Source organism: Tinamus guttatus, unplaced genomic scaffold (genome assembly GCF_059628265.1).
Source record: "Tinamus guttatus ecotype Peru unplaced genomic scaffold, ASM5962826v1 Tinamus_guttatus_pri_ptg000052l, whole genome shotgun sequence".
Classification (NCBI taxonomy): Eukaryota; Metazoa; Chordata; class Aves; order Tinamiformes; family Tinamidae; genus Tinamus; species Tinamus guttatus.
The window spans coordinates 631,237-652,556 of record NW_028288586.1 but is presented as its reverse complement, the minus strand read 5'-3'; positions in this window follow the sequence as shown (position 1 = coordinate 652,556).

Below are 21,320 nucleotides of genomic sequence, written 5' to 3'. Positions count from 1 at the left end.
TCCACAGCTGGCTACTTTTACTTTCTATGCAACTAAAATGAGAATTTTCATCAGTTGCTCAGGTAGTTATTTACTTACCAGAAAATGCTTTGAGGATGCTTCATGTTGCTCCACAATTATCTATACAGGATAATTCAGGAAGGATTGAAAGCCTAACTTCCAGTCTAATTTTCCCACTTCCAGACCAAAGTCTGACAGTCTTACACTGTCAAAGCTCAGATTTTGTCTTGCCACTTATCTCTGTACAGAACACTCTCAAAATCAGTGTTTAAAGTTTTACTGTTCTAAAATAAATAGCTTTGATGAATTAATTCTTAAATAACAAAATAATATTGAGTTAGAAAATGTCTTTTTGTTGTCACTGAAAAATACAAGATATGAATATTACTTTTAAACTAACCAGCTAATCATATTTCAGTCCCTGGATTTGCTGTCTTTTTGCTTTAGCCTTAAGATATTATGTTATTTCAGTAAATGCAGATTTTTTTTTCCTTGTTGTGAAATACTGCTTCGGAAAGCTGACTGACTAAGGAACTGAATGATGATTACTGTTTATCTTACTTTCAATAACTACTAAAAATATATTGAATTACTAAAAAACAGGTTTGAGTGAATCAGGATATATGACCACAAAGTATTTATTTCCTTAAAAAATATATTTTTTTGTTCTTATTGAACCTGTAATGTAGTGAATTTCTATGTTTCTATGTTCCTTTACAAGAATCAGACCTCTGGCTAGGGTTCTGTACAGTTATATTGGCTTCTAAATATTCTTTCCATTCTAAGCATTTCTGAATTGAATTAGCTTAGCCTTAAAAAAAAAAAAAAAAAAAAAAAAAAGACAAGTAGACAAGTTCTATCTCCTCTGCAGCTGACTATTAATGATACTTTAGAAATGGGATCACATAACAGAGCTCTCGTATTTGTCACTGATGGTGACTAATGATACTTGTTGCTGGGCTTTGGGATCAAAAATCAAACCATGGTCACAATCATTAAGAAAATACTGAGCACAATTTAAAATTTACAATATAAAGTTTAAGAATTACTTTTCATAAATGCAACACCTCACAACAGGACCAGATAATATCTGATAAAAATCAACATAATTCTGGTATTCCAGGAGATTCTACTTTAACATTGTGAATTCATAGAATATTTGCAAACCTGATTTACATTAAAGCATTCGAGTGGGGAATCTATTTCCATATATTTATTGTTCTTCAATGACAATGAAAAAATAAGTCTCATGTTAGTTAAAAATTCTTTTTCTTCTCTTTGGACAGACGAGCTCCACCTATGAAACTGGACTAATTGCTTATTATAATCATTTGTGAGGAATGTGGCAATTGTTTCTCCTATTCCTTTGCAAATGAAAGATTCATTTTAATTCCTGTTATTGCCTAGTCTTCTAAGAGTTTTCTGATTAAATAGTGCAGTGTTCCAAAGAATCATGTACTTGTACACATGTGCATATACATCTCCTATATTATCAAGTATTTCTATAACTAACTTTTATTTCCTCTTGAATCTACTTGTAGTGAATGTGTTAATTTCATCTAATCATCATAATTAAAACAAAAATTCAGGGCCCAAAATCAGAAAGAAAGATGAAATGATTAAAATCTTTCTAAAAAATCTCATACTATAACAATGTAAGATGGATCAAAGTTTATTCTTCAAACAATAAGAGATTCAAATCATCCCTGAATAGCTCAGAATCATGAAAAAGGAAATTCAGAACTTTAATACTAGGTGATATACAAATTGTTTGCTGCCATGGAAACTGACAAGTTTAGAATTTAGGGATGCTTAGAGAATTCTGTGTGGAACTGTTATACATCTTTCACGGATTTTATTTTTATATTATTTTATGTAAAAACAATCCTTTTTGGAAAGTTGGCTATTCATCCATAAGCTGTCACTAGCATACATGGTAAGGAAATTTTGAATACATAAGATATATATATATTATATATAATTGTTGTTATTGTTATTTTATGTTATTTTATATAAAATATATACAGATGCCTATAATTGTAGATGTATAAGCCTAGGACTCTTGTGTAAGAACTCAACTCCTTCAGACTGCTATCTAAGAGGCATTCACCTGAACTTTTATGAAGTTATATACCAGAATATTCAAATTCTGGCTTTTTATAAATATCTTTTGCTCTATTTTGCATTTGATTTTTAGACTGCTCCAAGCAAGTTTTCTTCTATTTATATTGTAAAATGAACCACAACTTCTTACTGATATGTCAGCAGCACAGAGTAAATTTTGGCAAGCTGACTACATTATACTCATTTAACAGCTACTTCCAGTTTATGTAAATCTCCCAACCATCAAACAGAATTACCAATACAAGTAACATGGACATACATAATTCAGTTGTATGAAAAGCCAGAAAATAATATTCCTCCATTGCAGAAGATGTGAACGAGAATTAGAATTTGCCTGAATTATTTTTAAAAATAAAGCACAAGTTCATCCCTCCTGCTTACAAGGAAAAGAGGAACAACCTAAAACCAGCAATATACAGTACATTAGGAAAAACCTAGTTAAATTTCCTTTCTTAGGTGACCTCAGTATTCAGGTGAAAATGGCATGAAAATGCTGTGATCAGCATGTTATTTTCACGCTATCTTTGTAGATAGTATGATACTATTTCCACTTAATCTTATATTTAATTAAAAAAAATAGTTAAAATCTCTGCTTCTATAACTTATGCAAACATTACCACTCCCTATCTTATCCAAATTTTCACTTCCAGAGAAAATTCCCTTCTGCTTTGAAGATAAAATATTCATAGTGTATAGTAGTCTCTATGCTTCCCTTGGGAGAGAAGAGGAGGGTCTCCATCATCTGAAATAAGCAAAATACTAAATCCACTCTGATTTTCTTTTCCCACTCAAACATGAAAAAAACAATTCTTTCACATATTTGAAGAAGGTAAGCTGTACTGATTTGTTGTTTTAGCTAGAAAGGCTCAAAAGAATTCATGAGAATTTTAAGGAAGGGTTTCAAAAATGCCTTGAAACTCCTAATGTTTCCATTCAATGTTTCAGTTCTTCCCTGGAGGGTTAGTGTTACAGATAGTAATGTTTTTGTTAAACTGTTTTCTATACAGAATTGGCTAAGTAAAATATAACGTGAAAAGAAACTACTTTATTAAACAAAATTTATTTTATTTTGCCATAAGGAACCAAAGAATCTTTAGAAAAAGTAGTAATTTCCAGCAGAGAAATGCTGTGGCACTAAAGACATATTCCTTTGTCATCCCTAGAAATACTATTCATATGCACCTGAGATTTAAACTGCTAAAAATTACCACTGTTTTCTCACTCATATTTGCTCAAAAATGCCAAATTCAGCGATTTTGTCAGCCCTTACTAAAGTACACTCCCCAGGAATGTTGTAGAGACCAAAATTATAAATGTGTTGCAGAAAGCATTACAAAGGAAGATAAAGGTGAGGAAACAGCAGCCATAGGAATGCAGAGAAGTAATGAGGAATATCTGCTATACTTACTTTGATATCTGAGTTAGGATTTTATTTTACTATTCACAATGGTATTTTACCATTCACAATTTGATAGAAACAAAACTATCTTTATTTCCAAGCTTAGAACTGTAGTCTTTAGATTACAAATTCTTTTTTCTTAGAGCTATGACATTCTCACATGTAGTTATGCAGCTTCAAAAAGAAAAAGAAAATAGCAAAGGAAAAAGTAGAAAAAAAATCTTGTTTGTATCAAGGTGATTTAGGTGCTTATCTTGAACTTCACAAACAAAGAGCCAATGACATCAGATAATTGCATTATCTTATTTCCTTTGGTGCTATACTCTTTTTTTTTATAGTACAAATATGTTGCATTCATATCTAAGAATACAATGCCATACGTTGCTGTAAGTAATAAAATCTACACTGGATTTCAACTACTTACCAAAGGAACTGATCTTCCAAGTGAAAAATGTATCCATTAAGTATGAAAAAAAAAATTCTTTGATCACTGAACAAAGTAGGTATAGTAGTATTTGATGTAAAAATATTTTTAAAAAGCTGTGTCAAACTGTGTCATAGAATTTAACCCTAAATGACCACAACATAGAAATAAAAATATGAATATTATATATACAAACACTCAGAATAATATTTTATGAAGGATGAGGAAACCTGATGAGTCTAGAAAATAAAAAAGAGCTGGGGGAGGGGGAGAGATGGGAAGCAATCACAGAGCCATACAGGTTGGAATGGGACCTCTAGAGGTCATCTAGTCCAAACACCTGCACAAGCATGGACATCTGAAGCATATAGCAGAGGATCACTTTCCCTCTCTCTTCACCCTAACTCTAACTCTACACCCAAGTCTGATGTCACCAGGCCTTGTGCTGGCTAAGTGAGAAATATGGTCCAGGCACCGGCCTGGATATAGTGCTACATTTCCAAAGGCATGCAACTTCCAAACCCAATCCCCATGAGGTACTGGGCTTTCTCTTTCTTAACCCTAACCCTAGCTCTAACTCTAGACTTAAGCATGAGGTGAGCAGGCCTAAAGCTAGTTCAACGGCAAATAAGGTCCTAGCTCCAGTCTGCATATAGCACTAAATTTCCTTTGGCATGCCCTTTCTAGCCTGACTCATTATGGGGCTACAGGCTTACTCTTTCTCAACCCTAACCCTAGCCCCAGACCTAAGCCTGAGGTCACCAAGTCTAGAGCTTGGATAATGCAATATACTGTCCAAGCACGAGTTTGGATATAGCACTACATTTCCTTTGGCATATCCTTTATAGCCCCATTCCCCATGTGGCTCTAGGCCTTCCCTCTCTTAACCCTACCTGCAGCCCTGAGGTCCAGGCCTTGTGCTAACTAAACAGCAAATATGGTCCTAGCACTAGCCTGGATATAATGGTACATTTCCTTTGGCATCAGTGCTATCATCTCCTTAACTACCGATATAATAGATTTTAGGATTGACAACTAAGTCTCGAAGACAAAACACAAGGCTTCCAGACTTTGAGCATTATAGATCCAAGAGAATACCATAACTATTCTTCTGGGAATTTTCATAAGGAAAATGGAATTTGCTTAACAGAACCTACATGCTCATCTAAGAGTTCCTAGTATTAGCAAAGTGCCTTTTACATCTATTTCTTCATGAGAACGTTTACTTGATCCACATCTTCTCAATACAACCAGGGGAAGAAAAAAAAAAAAAACACACCTTAACAGCATTTTATTCAGCAGTTTATTCCTTTATTATCAAAGACCAAGGATAAGACCATCATTGGATAAGTTAATATTAAACCTGAGGTATTGTTTGTTTTATAGTGCAACTGACAGTATGTCTATATTAAAGCTTTAGTCCAGATCAGGAGAGCGTTTTCCCATTGCAGAAGAGTCCCAGGGCACAGCTGGGTTCCTTTCCCATGAAACTGGTCTGAAAATGTAGACTCAAAGTACATCTACTGCATTCCCATTCTTAGTGCCACTCAGTCCGTGGGAGAAGGCTAGAGACAACCAGAAGTAACCCCATATAATACAAATTAATTATGGATATCAGATTAATGACTGCTTTCCTCTTCAGTTCTTTGCATACTGCACTACCCTATACGCTAAAGTAGTCATAAATTATACGATGCCCCTTCAGTATCATTTTCTGTATTACAATGCAATCAATGGGAAATACTTATGCCTTTTCCCTGGAAAGTATTTAAGTTCTCTCTTCCTCTCACTGTGTTTAGCATGAGTATGCAGTAAAGATTTAAACAATAAAAGCCTAGCACTATGTCTCTAGAGAGATCAATGAATAGTTACCAGAAAGAAAAAGGCTGAAAAGAAACCTCCAATCACTTATTCACAAGATCCTTGTGATTAGTTGGCACCCATATAAAACGCTAGTAGCAATAATGCACGTTGTGTGCCAACTATTAACTAGAATGTGTGGAAAAAAAAATCACCAGACTAAATTAATTTTTAAACCATACAAGACAGGAAGAAAACACCAAGTGAATTTTAGTTTTGCTAAATACCAGCACTGTTTTTACTATTTTGCCACCTCTAGCAAGAACACAGTCTGTATAGAGCTTTCAGTCTAAATAGCTGGCAGAATGACAAAACAAAATAAGAAGCCCAGAGGAGATGTTTAAGCTATCTTCATTTGATGATAGATCCAATCAGGAAATTTAGCACTTACAAGCCAGATAATTCACTGACTAATTGTACATACCTGAGCCTAAAAAAAGGAATGCAAAACTCTGAATTAAGCAGTGCATATGGTAGAATTTAGAGTTCTGAAAGATGTCAGGCTCCCTGCAAACTAAGCATGAGCTACTTAAAATAACTATTGGAAAATACTGAACACAAGATGCTTTTGAACTTCTGGCTTTCCTCAAGGGCTCGGATATGTCTCTTGGGACAAGGATGGATGCCTCTCTTCAGTTAAACTATCAAGCCTAAAATCCTCTCCTACTGGTGTTTCAATATACTTGTGAAAGAGATGTGAAAGTTTCTTGCTACTCTAGAGTAGAAAGTCAGGAACTAAAGCATCCAGATGGAAGTGAGTAGAGCTTGGCCACTGTCTATAAAGCACATGATGACAGGTACATTTGGGACCTCGTTCGATTACTATTATAGGAATGGAAGAGGGAAGAAATAAATATGCCATAGGTTCTCTCTGCATATACAAAGAGCAACAACCTGTGATATGACACAGCATCTCAGGTGAGAATTTTTTCTGGATAAAACTGTGTACTTGCTGCAGTAGGAAGAATGAACATACATATGAATAAAAGCACCAGTAGGCTGAAGGGTAAATTTGGATCAGAAAGTTTTTTTAGGTATGCATGAAGCTCCATGATGTCATCAAATAACAAACAGAATGTCCTTTAGCAAGTTTTGGTACACCCAGGGCTAAGATAGTCATCACTCAAAACTTCATGAAAGACAGTGGGCTATTTGAAGGAGTGTACTACTTAACTACCAATAACAAGGTTGTCTATACCTACCATAAAAATCTCTGCTTTGAAACTATGAGAATTTCTGTAGACTAGAGAGTGTACAGAACACTCTGTATACTCACAGTATAATTATGGGGTTATCCTGATGAATTTATAGTCAGTTGAAGGTTACTCAGTACTGAAGAAGGGTTTATAATTTCTGTAAAATACAATAGGCATGGATACCAAATGATAAAAGATTAGAATTTAATTTCAGGACATGATATTCTTTTTCTTCTCTCCCTTAAAAAAAAAAAAAGCTTTTCTCAGTATGCATTATCCTTGACTAATCATCACGAATGCAAATTCAGCTTCCGAATCTGTGCTTATGCTTCATCTTAAGACTTCTTGTTCAGTCTGAAGTTTTTCATAACCAGTCTGGATTTGTCCTTTTCAAGACAAGCTCAGAAAAGCTAAAACAGCTGTAGGATAAGATGTTCTAGATTAATAGGACCACCCTAATTCCCAGGCCACACTCTCCCTTCCTTGTGCCATTTATAGCAATCAGAAATCCACCGAGTGAGCTGGATCAACAATTACTTTTTTCAGGCTAGTTTTCACCAAGATGAGCAAGCTGTTCATACTCAGTGCACGAGCTGGTGGTGTCATCCCAGCCAGGATGGAATCATCCATGTCCATGGCAATGTGATCTACATTTGGTTTGTGTGGCTCGCAAAATTCTGTCCTAAGCGACTTGCCAGAGGAGCTGAATTGAGCTACACTTCACGCCACAGGTTTGAAGAACAATGACCTCGCTGTCCTTTCAGCCCAGACTCCAACATTTATTTTTTGAGTAGGCTTCTCTATCTCTGTAGATTTAACCAATGTCTCCTTCTATTCAGAATATCTTAAATTCTTAAGCGAATTCAGAGATCCTCAAAGAATTATCAAATGTCGTATAAACCTTCCATGTTATGTGTCCTGCCTATACATACTAAGAATATTTTTACTGAGCTGTCCCTATTCTTTTCCTATAATTGAATTGTTTGTACTCAAATGAGTGTTGCAAACTGTTGCCTTTTTTGTTCTCTGTTTTCTGAGTTTGGCCCAGTGGAATGACATTTCAAGGCACTGAATAAAAAAAGAATGAATGACATATATAGAAAGGAAATTAGAAAAAAAAAAGATATTTCTGACAGGATTCATAAAGTTTTCAGCCTATGGGTTATTTCTTCAAACAGATAAAAAAGTGTAACAGAAAAGCACATAATCAAATGATTAATAACTCAGAAGCACTTTAAAAGCTTTTCCTTACTTTACTTGCTTTATTTAGCAATGCATCATGCTATTTAGAGGAAAAAAAATGCAAATATTTCAGGATTAATTCACCACACTGGCCCACAAACAATGTAAAAAATGTTAAATGGAGACAAAAATGTGAAAGATTTAAAAATTAAAGCATTGTGATGATTATGCAAATGCAAACATCTCTAACTAATTGAGAAATGTATTCTTTTCTGCTTTGCATAAATATTTCATATTCAGCTCCCCAAAACTCAGAAATACATTTTTTTGAATATTAAATGTGTCATAAATCAGTGAACATAACTTTGTCCTATTTGACCTGTGACCTGATGACTGTTGATCTCTTAAGAACCAAGGTTTTTTTGGAGATACAATGAATTAGTTTAAATTGGATTGTTAATCATAAACTAAAGTCTCAAAAAAATAAGATAAAAATGGATTAAAAAATAATCTCATTTCAGAGGAATAGAGAATGTGATTAAATGGTTGGACTTTTTTGTGAAAAGCAATTAATATCTTTTTATTCTGAGTCCAGGAAGTATAATGTATGAGAAGATAGCCTTATTGCCTAAATTAAAAAAAATATATATGACACTAAATAATGATATATGATTACATTTATTTTTAAGGTGAATCACTAATGCACAAAAATTCTGATTTACAAAAAAAATTAAAAGTTACTCACATTAAATATTGTAATTATATAACTTGGGTTACACCTTTTCTCTACACTGATAGTTAACACTTAAAAGGAATGTCAAATTTTAGTCATATCAGTGACTGTAAATTTTATCCTCTGCATTTATTCTAATTCACACTTTATAACAAGGCAGTCTATTAAGCTCCATTGGTCATAGAGCACCAAAAGAAAAAAAAAAAAAAAAAAAAAAGAACACTGTCTTCAGACTAGGCTATATACAGACAGGGATGTATCTTATGTGGAAATTATTTTGAGTTCTGTATCATGTTATCTCCCAAACTCCCCTCTGTTTTTTTTTTTTATTTTAATAACATAAGATAGATTATTTAGAGAATGAATACATTCCTATATATGTATTTAGAAATGACTCTTTAAATATCTTTCTGACTTTAAACAAAGATTTAAGAGATTTTGTTCAGTTCGACTTCTCCTCATATTCAATATCAAAATAATTAAAGAAATAATTTTCCTTTCCCTCTGAAGTTGCCTGGGCATTCATGTTGAATGTCTATACACTTGTGACCTTTATTTCTCACTGCATTTTCTTTGCTAGTTGGTTTTCTGACATTAAAGTTGTCTCTATGTTAACTCAAGATCCACTTTCTCAAGTGCTATCAAGTTGGAACTACGTTTTTAAATTGCTTGCTGTCATTACAAATCTTCTTGTTTCTTTGCCTAGTGATTTTATGTCAATATTTTTAGAAATAAATGAAGAATTCTAAACGAGAGGAAAAAATGGACAGAGAATGGCAATGCATAAACATTTTCTGTTCATGACTGAACAATCAAAAAGGATCTTAAGAATAAGGGTTTTTCATATCACTAAATACCAAGTTTAATAGAGTACTTACTTTCCAGAGCCACTTAATTGAGTCAAATGGGACAAAGAGCAAACTACTAAAAAGTAATCATCTCTGAGTTTGTTAATATCTCACAGGAAATACTGAGTGACAGCTAAACCACTTTTTTTTTTCCTTTTCTCTTTATCCTTGGGCTGTTCTGTCACTTCTCCCTCTTATTACCCACCTACGTCCCACTTCATTTTCCTATTTCTCTGTCACCTGTCTTGCTGTGACTTGACTCAAAAAATGTGCATTAAGTATTTAAACTGCATACAAGTTCTTTATTATTAGCAGACTTTGAATCTTTATTCATAACATTGGCTTAGTTTTGTCAATTGCGAGAGGCAGCTGTGACCCCTTGGTTTCCCTAGAAAATTACATGGCTAATCCTTTGTCATATTCATCATATCTTTCTTTTTTATTAAAATTCATTTATAATTTTTGTTGTCCCACCTTGTTACTTTATATAAGAATTCTCAAGCACCTATGCTGATGTCAAAATTTTAAAAACCGAAATGAAAAAGATGTTACTTTTTTTCTATCCACCATCTCTTTTTACATCTTCACACAGAAAGAGCTATCCCATCAATACAGTTTTGTGCAGCAAATGTTTGGTCTTCATTCAGAGAAAAATACAACAGTTATATAAAACAAGGTAGGGCAGTAACTATTCTGTTATGAAGCTAAGTTTCTCTTTATTGTAATATGGGCATTTCACTGAAGCCACATAAAATTTTCCAATATCTGTTTTCAAACAATGAGAAGTTCTGCTTGTTACAGCAAAGATAGCATTATGCACCGTGATTATACCCACAAAGTTAAATCGTTCCGACTCAGTTACTACAAGTGTGAGAAAGTCAGCATTTGACACGTATCTGAGAATGCTTTCTACACATCACTTAACAAGCAAGCAGCTAGATTTACTAATATTTGTATTCACAGAGTTTCATGTAGTGGAGTAGAAACTTTGGATCATTTTTACGGACATCTTCTGATTTGCTACTTTTGATACACAACTATGTCTGAAGCTGTAGGCACACACATTTAATCTTTCTCTTGGTTTAAATGTTCATATCATGATGTCTACACCACTGGACAAGAACTACGTTTCATTTACTTTCAGGATTTTTGTCTCAGAAAATCACCTTCAGAGTTTGTTCAGTGATTAACCATTAAGTTGTGATCTGCAAAGAAATATATTCTGTGGGAAAGAATTAGGAATCCTGGTGGACAACAAGTTGACCATGAGCCAACAAAGTGTCTTGTGGCCAAGAAAGCTAATGGGATCCCGGGATCCATTAGGAAGACTCTTGCCAGCAGGTTGAGGGAGGTAATCCTTCTTCTCTACTCAGCCCTGGTGAGGCCAAATCTGGAGTGCTGGGTCTAGCTCTGGGCTTCCCAGGACAAGAGAGACATGGAACTATCGGAGAGAGTCCAGCATAGGGTTATGAAGATGATTAGGGACCTTTAGCACATCATTTGCAAGGACAGCCCATCTTAACAGAAGACTGAGAGGGACTCTTATCCATGTGCACAAATATGTTAAGGGAGAGTATCAAGACAAGGGGTCCAGACTATTTTCAGTGATGGACAGTAATAGGAAAAGAGGCAATGGTCATAAGTGGAAGCACATGAAGTTAAATCTGCCTATAAGGAAAACCTTCACTGTGAGGATGACTGAGCACTGGAACAGGCTGTCCAGAGAGTTTGAATATCTCCTTTTTTGGAGATATTCAAAACCAACCTGGACATGGTCCTGTGCAACGTGCTCTAAGTGACTCTGCTTGAGCAGGGAGATTGGACTAGATGATCTCCAGATGTCCCTTCCAACCTCAAACACTCTGTGAATCTGTGATACTTGTATTTTTATATTTGCAGATAATAATACATACATATTATTTTGAATGAGGCGGATTATCTTAGATGAGATCTCCAGTTACCTCCTGTGCTTTCAAGCAGTATATTTTAATTAATGCACAGGAACACAGAATTTTACTGTGTCACAGTTGAAATGTAAATCTCTTCCATGCTCTTGAAACAACTCTTTCTGCAAGGTCTGTATACAAAGTATTTCCATTCTGTATACTTTTTATTTATTTATTTAGATTAGATATCTTCATAGGGGAAATTTTGGAATTTCTTCATTTTTCAAAACTATTTCAGTAAAATGATCATTACATCTATATAGAATCAGACCTCTAAGCCTCTAAGTCAAATGGAAAATAATTCAGAACTATTCAACAGCTATTCAATAATTTTTCATTGGTATTTAAGAAAAAAACAGCTATTCAAAATTCAAATATTTAAAAAGATACTGTTCATTGTATTGCTGTGCTATTGATAAAGGTTATCAAAGTGTATCAGGTTTCTTTTCTTTTTTTTTTTTTATTTCCTTGATTCATCGTTTTCCCCCATTTTTCTGCCTTATTCCAAATTGGCTTTTGATTTACTTGATTTTTTTCTTCTGTTCAGACTTGCTAAAGTGCTCTTGTCAACAGTTCAGTGGTTGAGTGAAGCAAAGTGTTAGTTAATAGTGTGAAAGCTTGGTGTGCTGTCAGAAAAGGGCAGGCCATTAACTTGTGAAATTTTGCTTTCAATGTTCCAGAGCTCTAGTTCTGGCAGAACAAATCTCACTGACGATTTACTATTAAAGTTACAAATGGTATATAAATTTATGACACTTTGTAATTAGCACCACACTTCTGCCTGCAGCAGTTAGGATGGCAGACATGGGAGTGGGTTCATCACTGCAAAAAGAAAATTCTAGAGAGCAGTTTCTTTACATTAGAAGCTGTAAGTGTATCAGAGGACAGCAATCTTGCTATCACGATATGACTTTAAACCATCAGATCACCCACTACCTGACTGCAATCACTGTGTTAATTACTGCAATTGCACTAGAAATAAGAACAGATTATGTAAAAAACATCAACAGGACCTACTTCCAGTTCTGACAAGAGAGAAAAGTGATACCTTTGAATTGCAGTACAGAGTTCTGTAGTGATAAAGATAATTTTAAATGGCAAATATTATGTAATGACAGGGTAACTACATGCTATTTTTTTCTGTCTTGTAAACTACCATGATGTCATTATATCTAAAACCCTGCAAATTTCGTGACAGCTGATCTAAGTTGTATTCAGGAACTTCAAAATATTTGTGTTACTTGCAATTTGTGTCATTGCCTGAAGTTACTACCACTACTAAACATTTATAGGCTTATTTGCTAAAAATGACCAGCACTCCCTTAAACCAGCACCTGCTGGTAATGCTGCAGCTGTGCTCTTTCTTTGTTCCCAAATTTGTTTGATTTTTAGCTACACATTAAACTAAGCAATGCTATGTCTTTGTCAAAATGGTGCATTCCTACTGCTCAGGTCTATATGAAAATACTACATTATCCAGTTTTGACTACAACCATTAATTTAATTCCCTCTTCTCATTTTTGCTGCCTTTAGATTCAACACTTCTTAATATTTCCGTCTATACTTGCAAGTAAAGAAATCAGCTGGCCACAGAAAACAAAGCTGAAGGGTATTTTGAGAAAGGAAGATTTAATCATGCAAATTCTCAATGGTGGATTTAGCTATCCATTCTGATTATAATTTATTTTATCTTTTTCCCCTTCTTATCTCCTTTCTATCTTCATGCTCAATCTTATTTCAAATTACATTGAGAATTCTTCAGGAAAGACCTGCATTTACCTGTGACACAACATGGGAAATGACTTTTACTTTAGTTCCCAAATCTACCAGAATGCGATATTTCAGACAGTGAAAATAACAACATTTCCAAAGCATTGGAAAATCAGCCATTTTGGTACTGACTGGCTACAGACCAGACTCTTCAGTGCATTATGTTCGTACACATCCACTTCAGCAAAGCTACAAAAAGTGTAACAGAGAATTGAGCTTGATCGATAGCACAGAATAACAGTGAAAGAATGTTGCTTGGCACCTAGTTTGGAAAACAGTGCAGCTGATAGATCATCAAAATGAAATATCTGAAGCGCATTTGAAAAAAAGGGAAAAAAAAAGAAAAAAAGGAACTACTGCAATCTTTTAGCACAGATATATTTTTGTTCTCTGTAATTACCAATATGTAATGATATAAATATTTTTACTTTTGTAATACCTTCTCAAAAAGGCCTATTGAATTTATGTCTTAATAAATTTTACATTAACTTAAAAATATGACTTTTTACTTCAACGTTCAATTGTTTACTATAATTTCAAGAGATGGCTACCTTTATTTCAGCAATTATAAATTTGTAGGAAAGATCAAGTAGATGGATTCTGGTCTTTGTTGTTCTTGTGGGGGAGGGCAGGAGAATTACAAAAAAGACCTGAGATTTCAAAATTATTACTTCACTATTGTGCCTAAAATTCTATGCCTGGCCATCCCATGGTAACAGTAAAACAGAGACATCATCAGATAGTTCTGATGTTGGAAAGATAAAATATATGGCTCTGAAAAAAAAAAAAAAAAAGAGGATTTCTTTCTAGTGTGTTGGTAAAAAGTTTCCATTCTGGTCTTAGTTTGTTTATTTATTGTATATTAAAGAGGCATAGATTTAGGAAAAAAAAATAAAAAAAAGGAAAAAGCTAAATAACAGGTAACAGAACCCAGGATTTATCACTGAAAACTAATGTAGCATGAGTCTTGGATCTCCTCCTAAACAATCAGAAGAAATCTATACAGTAGTTGCATTATATGAAGGTAGGGTTTTAATCTATTCAGGCTGAAGAGAGAATTTTCTTCATTTTAAAAGTGCTTTAAACTCAGGACAGGTACCCCTTTTTTCATGACATTATACTTGAAAAGAATGATCTCCACTCATCTTCAGATCTTCACTCTCCGCTTCATGTGGAAAGAAGATACTCCAAAAATCCCACTGCCAGATCCTGAGTAAATGAAAGTACATGCATGTAACCCTGCCTTCAGGGTTGCTCTAGAAAGAGAATTTCAGACTATGTATGCATACACTATATATACACCGTTCCGTATATGTATTTCTTAACTTTGAGAGGCTTTCAATTCAGGATTGATTTGGTGAGGGAAGGCATATTACCTTTCTGAGGTATCTTGTGACATTCAATGAGTAATTAATTCGCGTCTAAACTGCTTACTGTATCTAGATACAGAGACTAACACATTGTTCCAGTTAGAGGGGCGCAGGGGAGCAAATCAGGTAACAGATGAATTCCCTTGCAGCCCAGCTATTTTCAAAGGTTAGAGAGGCTAAGGGTGGCTGGACTCATCTCTTAATAGGGATACAAAGTACTATGGTAGCTATAGACCCGACTCTGGCAGTATCGGATTCACAGTCTGTCAACTGTAGGTCCAATTATCTTCAAAACAACAAGTTCACAAATGGCAAGATTTTTTCAAATGCAACATTTGCAAAGTAGGTTTCGTATGTCAGTACCAGAAATTCTCTACTACAGTTTGGGGTTTTTAGCTAGCTCTGATGTACAAATGTGCAATCATTACTTACTCCAGAAGATGGGAGAGGGCTCTCAGTCTCAAGTTTCCTCAGGCAGCGTCCCGACCTGAGGAGAGGAAAGGAGTTCAGCTCATCGACTGATCCAGAAGTTACAATGCAGTCTTCCCTCCATCTTCTACCCTCATTAATTCACCTTTTATACATTTTTTTTTTTACATTTACATGGAGGTTGAGTGTCTGTAGTCATATTTACTTTTGTTATTGATTGGTTTAAAAGTCTCTCACTTTCATTTAAAGGTTCAGTCAATCAAAAATCTAGAGCGCATGCTCAGTGAGTGGTCATACCTCAGAGGTGGGTAACTTTTGGGATGGAGGTGTGTTTTGACATTATAATGCGCTTATAATGAGAAAAGTTCTAGTAACGTTTATCCAAAAGGAGCAATTTGCCACCCTTGCTGGCTCAGCACTGGACGTTATCGTATATCTCCCATTGGACAGCTACTGTGTGGCTTATCAGCAGCCCAGCACAGGGAGTGCAACAGAGTTTGGCCACGGTGTCTTCACCCCTCTCCATCCTCCGTTACTCCCCTTTGCAGCTGTGAGGAGGGCAGGTTGTGCTGCCCAGGGAACTGCGGAGGAGCAGAGTCCGTGCGCACCAACCACCCTGGAAGTGGCAGCTGTGTATGGCCCCAAGCAGGCCTCTGTAATGCCAAAACTTCTGCTAGGCCGGAGTTTTTCTCTCAGTTCCCCCTTTTCTAGCAATGCTTCCACACAGACAAAACTTTACAGAAAAGCATATCTGTTCAGTGATTGTGTGTTCCCTCTCACCAATTCTCAAAGCATAAATACAGGAGGATATATAGGTTTTCGGACTGCCTATTTTCCCAGCTACAACGTATCTGTTTTTGAAACAGTACTGTGAAAGGCAGATATTTCCTAGCTCTATCCCACCTTTTTTCTTCCATTTACATTTTGTTCCTCCTCTGAAAATAACTCTAGGCTTTTTCTCCTCTTTCATTCAGGAAAAAATGAGCCAGTAGAATAAAAGAAAAAAATAAAATTTCATTTTTAAGATTTCTAATATCTATTTTTAAAATAAATTAGAAGACAAGCATATTCCTGGATGCAAGTTTTTAATATTTTTACATTCTCTTGTCATGAGTTAGAAAATTATTTCCATGGCACAATCATTTCAAGGTAACGTAAAATGTTCATGAAGGGATGACCAGCAGACAATTCAATTACCAGTATTATTGCCAGGTCTGTGTCAATGGGATAATGGGACAAAAATGAGGAAATGAAGCAAGGGTCTTTTTTTTTTTTTTTTTTTTTTTAATGCAAATAGGACCTAATTGGTGCAAGATTTTTTTTTTTTTTTTTTTTTTTTTTTTTTTTTTTTGAGAGCCAAGAAGTATACTCCTAACAGTAAATGAAAAAACATAAAAGCATATTGAATCCGTTTTTGAAACACTTGACAGATTCCTGTTCGGGCATTACTGCATAATATATAAACATTGCCCTCAAAGACTGATGAGAACAGAAATTGCTATTGTAGTTTTGGGCAACTTTCCAAATCACAATGTGATAACCAGAAAGTCATTCCTTGGAGCTGTTTTCAACCATGGAGTGTATGAGTTTTAGTAGAAGTTTATTTCACCTTTAAACATTGATCTAGCAGACATTAAATGATACAGCATTGTAAGTAATTCATATGTACCATATCCATTTATTTGGGGGAAGCTTTAATTTTTTGTTGTTTGTTTTTGTTTTTATTCTCTCACTAAAAGGCTTTTTAAGATGAGAAAGGGGAAGGTGGGATAGGACAAGAGGTAAGGGTAATTATGACTGAAGAGGAGGTAGAAGATTTGTGTAGATAATCATTTCTATTTTAGCAGTTCATAACTTTTAAATATCCCTTGCATTTTTTAATATGTCTGCAATGATTTAAGTTTAAATATCACCACTGAATGCTTATTACATTCCCCTCCAATTTTGGAAACCTATCATCGTATTTCCTATTGTTATTTTAAAATTAAACAGAAATATTTTGTTGTTGTGGTTGTTTTTGTCACCCAAACAAGATTGAGAAGAGTTTTTCTTTCTAATTAAGGTAAAGCTGTGATAATTACTTCCAAATGAAGTAATTGTCCAACAATTGGAAAAGTCCAGCTTTCCACTGATGCTGATTGAAAATCAGGATATAAGCACAGATATATATAGACTGCTGTGAAGTCATTTGGTATTTTGCATTCAGTTGTATGGTATGATTTTAAACAGATAAATTCTAAAAGCATGAATAGGATAGAAAAATTTCTTTTTTTTTGCTCTTTTATTTAGAATCCAAGTGAAACAGTATCAAGAGTCTCACAACTTGGTTGGTGGTCTGATATTGAAGCTTCAGCTTAGACTGGATCTCATGTAAACAACTGCCAGAAAGATATTAAGAAGAATATGTATAGAAGAATATATAAATATATATAGGAAGAACATATACATAGAGAGAATATATACGTATCAGAAGAATATATAAGAAACTGTGCATTAATAACACCTAACTGGCCTCTCATTTTAAAATTTCTTTTTTTTTTGACTTTTCACTTATTAGTTTCAGTTTTATAAGGGCTGACTACCAACTTTACTACTAAGCAATTGAGTAAATGTAGGGGCCACACATGCTTTTCATTAACTGTTCATTTTTATTAGACAGACTTCACTGGTGAGAATCAAATACGGGGACCTGATTGCTCATCCAGGAGAGAGGACTAGATACATGCTAATGCAGTGGGAATCCAGACTCTATCCAAGAGAAGAGTCTGGAGCTGTCATTGCTGTGACGTGGCAAGACAAGGGCTGACAGCTGGAAGGGGGTTATGGTCCTGGCCACGGTCCTAGTCCTGGCCGGGATGGGGAGCCCTGGGGCAGGCAGGGACTGCAGGGTCTGCCCTCTGAGCTCCTGAAATTTCTACAGTCTGAAGTCTTAAGCCTTTGAAAAATCATAATGTTGAAGACACACTCCTTGTGCCCTTCCATTGCTTTTTTGGCAGAGCCCCATCTTTTGCTCTATGTTTCATTCATCACAGCATCAGGCACATAGCTTTGCATGTATTTTACAGAGTGGTAAGTGACCCAGTGAAGAGGTATGCATCCCCTTGACAAACAGGGCTCCTAGTGGCTTACTGTTCTCATCTCCTGTGTCATGATGCCTTTAACAGAACCAGTCTAGAACCAATTTTAAGGCAAATCATTTCATTTGATTTTGGGCACCCAAATTAAGGTAAGAAGAATCTGAACCTTTAGAGTATTCAGTGCACTGTGCCCAAATATGAGTTTGAAGCACAGGGCCCAAAGGCTCAGTTGCTATTGTACATATCCAGAGTTTGTGCTTTTTTGTTGTTCTTGCTGTTTTGTTTTTAACTGTCTTTAACTGACACTACTAGCTATCGTCAGGAATTGAAAGTTCCTCCAGTCAATATTCTGTTTGTCACTTTAAAACACTGTGTGTCTATTTTAGCATATAAGAGCTAGTACACTCAAAATACTATCTATCTCTCTGATATTTGGGTCAAGAATGTTCTGAGCTGGATGTAATGTCTTTGTTAATTAATAGTCCTTGATGAAAGACTTGTTCTTTCTCTGATGAAAGACTTTCACGTATGCACTTTTACGAGTGCATACCCATTTCGAACACACCTTAATTTTCAGCAGGCACTACAAAGAATTTTTATAGTATAATTCCACTTTATATAATAATCCTTTTGCTTGCTTTGAATTTAATTTGTTCTGGTTTTATTATTTTTTCGATTTCTAAAGACAATGAACCATTAATCTTATTCGTATTTTTCATGATTCTTCAGACATCATATTCCTTCTCAGGTATCTCTTCGCTAATCTTCAGAGAGTTTCTGCACGGAAGCTTTTCCATAACTTTGATCATCACTTCATCTTTCTCTGGACGTTTCCAGCCCTATTAATTCTTTTGTAGTAGGGTGAGATGAACAAGGGCAAATAATATTCTAAATTAGCGACTGCATTAGACTGGCATAGTGAAAAAAAGCTGTTCTCTCTCTCTCTGATTTGCCTGTATTACTTTTCTAATCGTGCCTAACATTCATTTTGCTTTCTTTTACTGCCAATGCCAAGGTATTGAATTGGATGCCCAAAAAAGAAGAAAAGTACACATTTAGGGATGAAATATGAAATGTTTGGTTTAAACATTCCTTGGCATCACATAAAAACTGTATGGCAGAAGGCAGCTTTCAAAAGCTTTAGCCCTCAAGGTTCTGTTTCTTTTCCTGTAATCCTCTTCATCATGCATGCCTGAAAACTGGTGCCAAGTGATTCAATTCCTTTTGTGCAAGGCTGCACTGGAAAAGGAATAGGCAACAATAGGGATAAGTTGACCAACTAAAATATTCTTCCTTTTTTTTTTTTTTTAATGCTATAATTGTGTAGGCATGTCAATTTTTCCCGCAAAGAATAATCCATATATTTTTATTCAATTCACAAATAATTGTAAAAGGCTGCCAAATTTCCCTGCAAGTAGAATTTAAAATGTGAAAATCCTGGAAAGAAAATTTAAGCTAAATATAATCTAAATCTCCTCATTTATATTGCTGGGAGAAAGTTAACTAACCTTGAACAGCTGATTCAATGATGGAGAAAGTTATCTAAAAGTTACTTTAAATGAATACATGTTTATATATCCCACAATCATATGCAGAAAACTTGGTCATCTTATATGCTATGGAATTCCAAACAACTACTTGCTGTTTCAGATTCATCTGTTTACTGATTCATGTAAATCATATCTGCTTTATATAGATATCATCATCAGAGGAAAACAAGACCAATGCTCAAAACTACCCATAATACTCTTTGACTACATTTTCTTAATCTACAGCTATTATTTTTTGGCAAATATGCCTATCTACAATAACGTCATATACATATGCAACACAGTTTTCATTTCAGACATTAAAGAATCAAATTAATATTAATAGAAAACTTTTTCATTTCTGTAATATTAGTGACTATTTAGTGTTATACCATGGTTCTGGAAATCAGAAAAGGCAATTAAGTAGCTAAAACAATGTTCAACGACTCTCTTCCTTTTGTGTATTCTAAATTGCAGCTGCTATTGGAGATGGAAAAATCTCATTGATCAATTCAATATTAAAAATATCCAGAAATATCTGCATGTTTGAAAGATATCTGACTTCATGAACATAGAAGTACACATATGTATACACAGGTGCCACAGCCAAAAAAATATTCAAACATATATGATATTTTCAAGTAGAAATCCTACTTCCTTTATGCAGTATTTTAGGGGACCTCTTTAATGCAAGGAGACATAAGCAAACTATAGATATAGAAAAAGACTAACCTAAGTGATTTCACTTAAACAATCAGTAACTTATTGTGCTTATCAACGAATAATATGAAGATTAGAATCACCTTTTCTGACCATGATTGTGCTACCATCTAAGGAACCAATTTATTACTGCTCTTTTTGTTATTATTTTCATTCCTATTTTTCATCTGAACTACTTTTTTACTTTATCTTTGCCTTCTAGTAGCATCTGGGATTTCAATAGGAAAATTACTGGCAGCTGGATCCAGATAGGTAAGAAGTTAAATGGCTCAGAATTTTGACTTACATGAACACTCATGTCGTCACTGTAATTTCAAAGATATGTATTTTATATTTCAAAACATGTGACAGCTTTACACTGCGGTACAAACAGCTCTACATTTGAGTGGCACTTTGTAACCCTGAGGAGGGCTGTGCAGTCTCTTGTTTTGTTTGCAAGAAGTTAGAGTTTCCAAACATTGGTTGATAAGCCCTTGGAAAAAGAAGATATCTTCTTTTGTGTGATGCCAGCTCTTGCTATTCACACCAAGTTGTCCTTAGCACCACTCCTAGTCAAAATATTGCAGGAATTGGTGTTTTCCCTGTTACCAAAATAAACTAAAAGATTTAGAATTATCAGATGTGCTCCATGACCCTTCACAGGGCAAGATTTTCAAAACAGCCCATTTCCAGGTAATGGTAGATTTTGAAAAGTAATGAACTGGACATAGAAA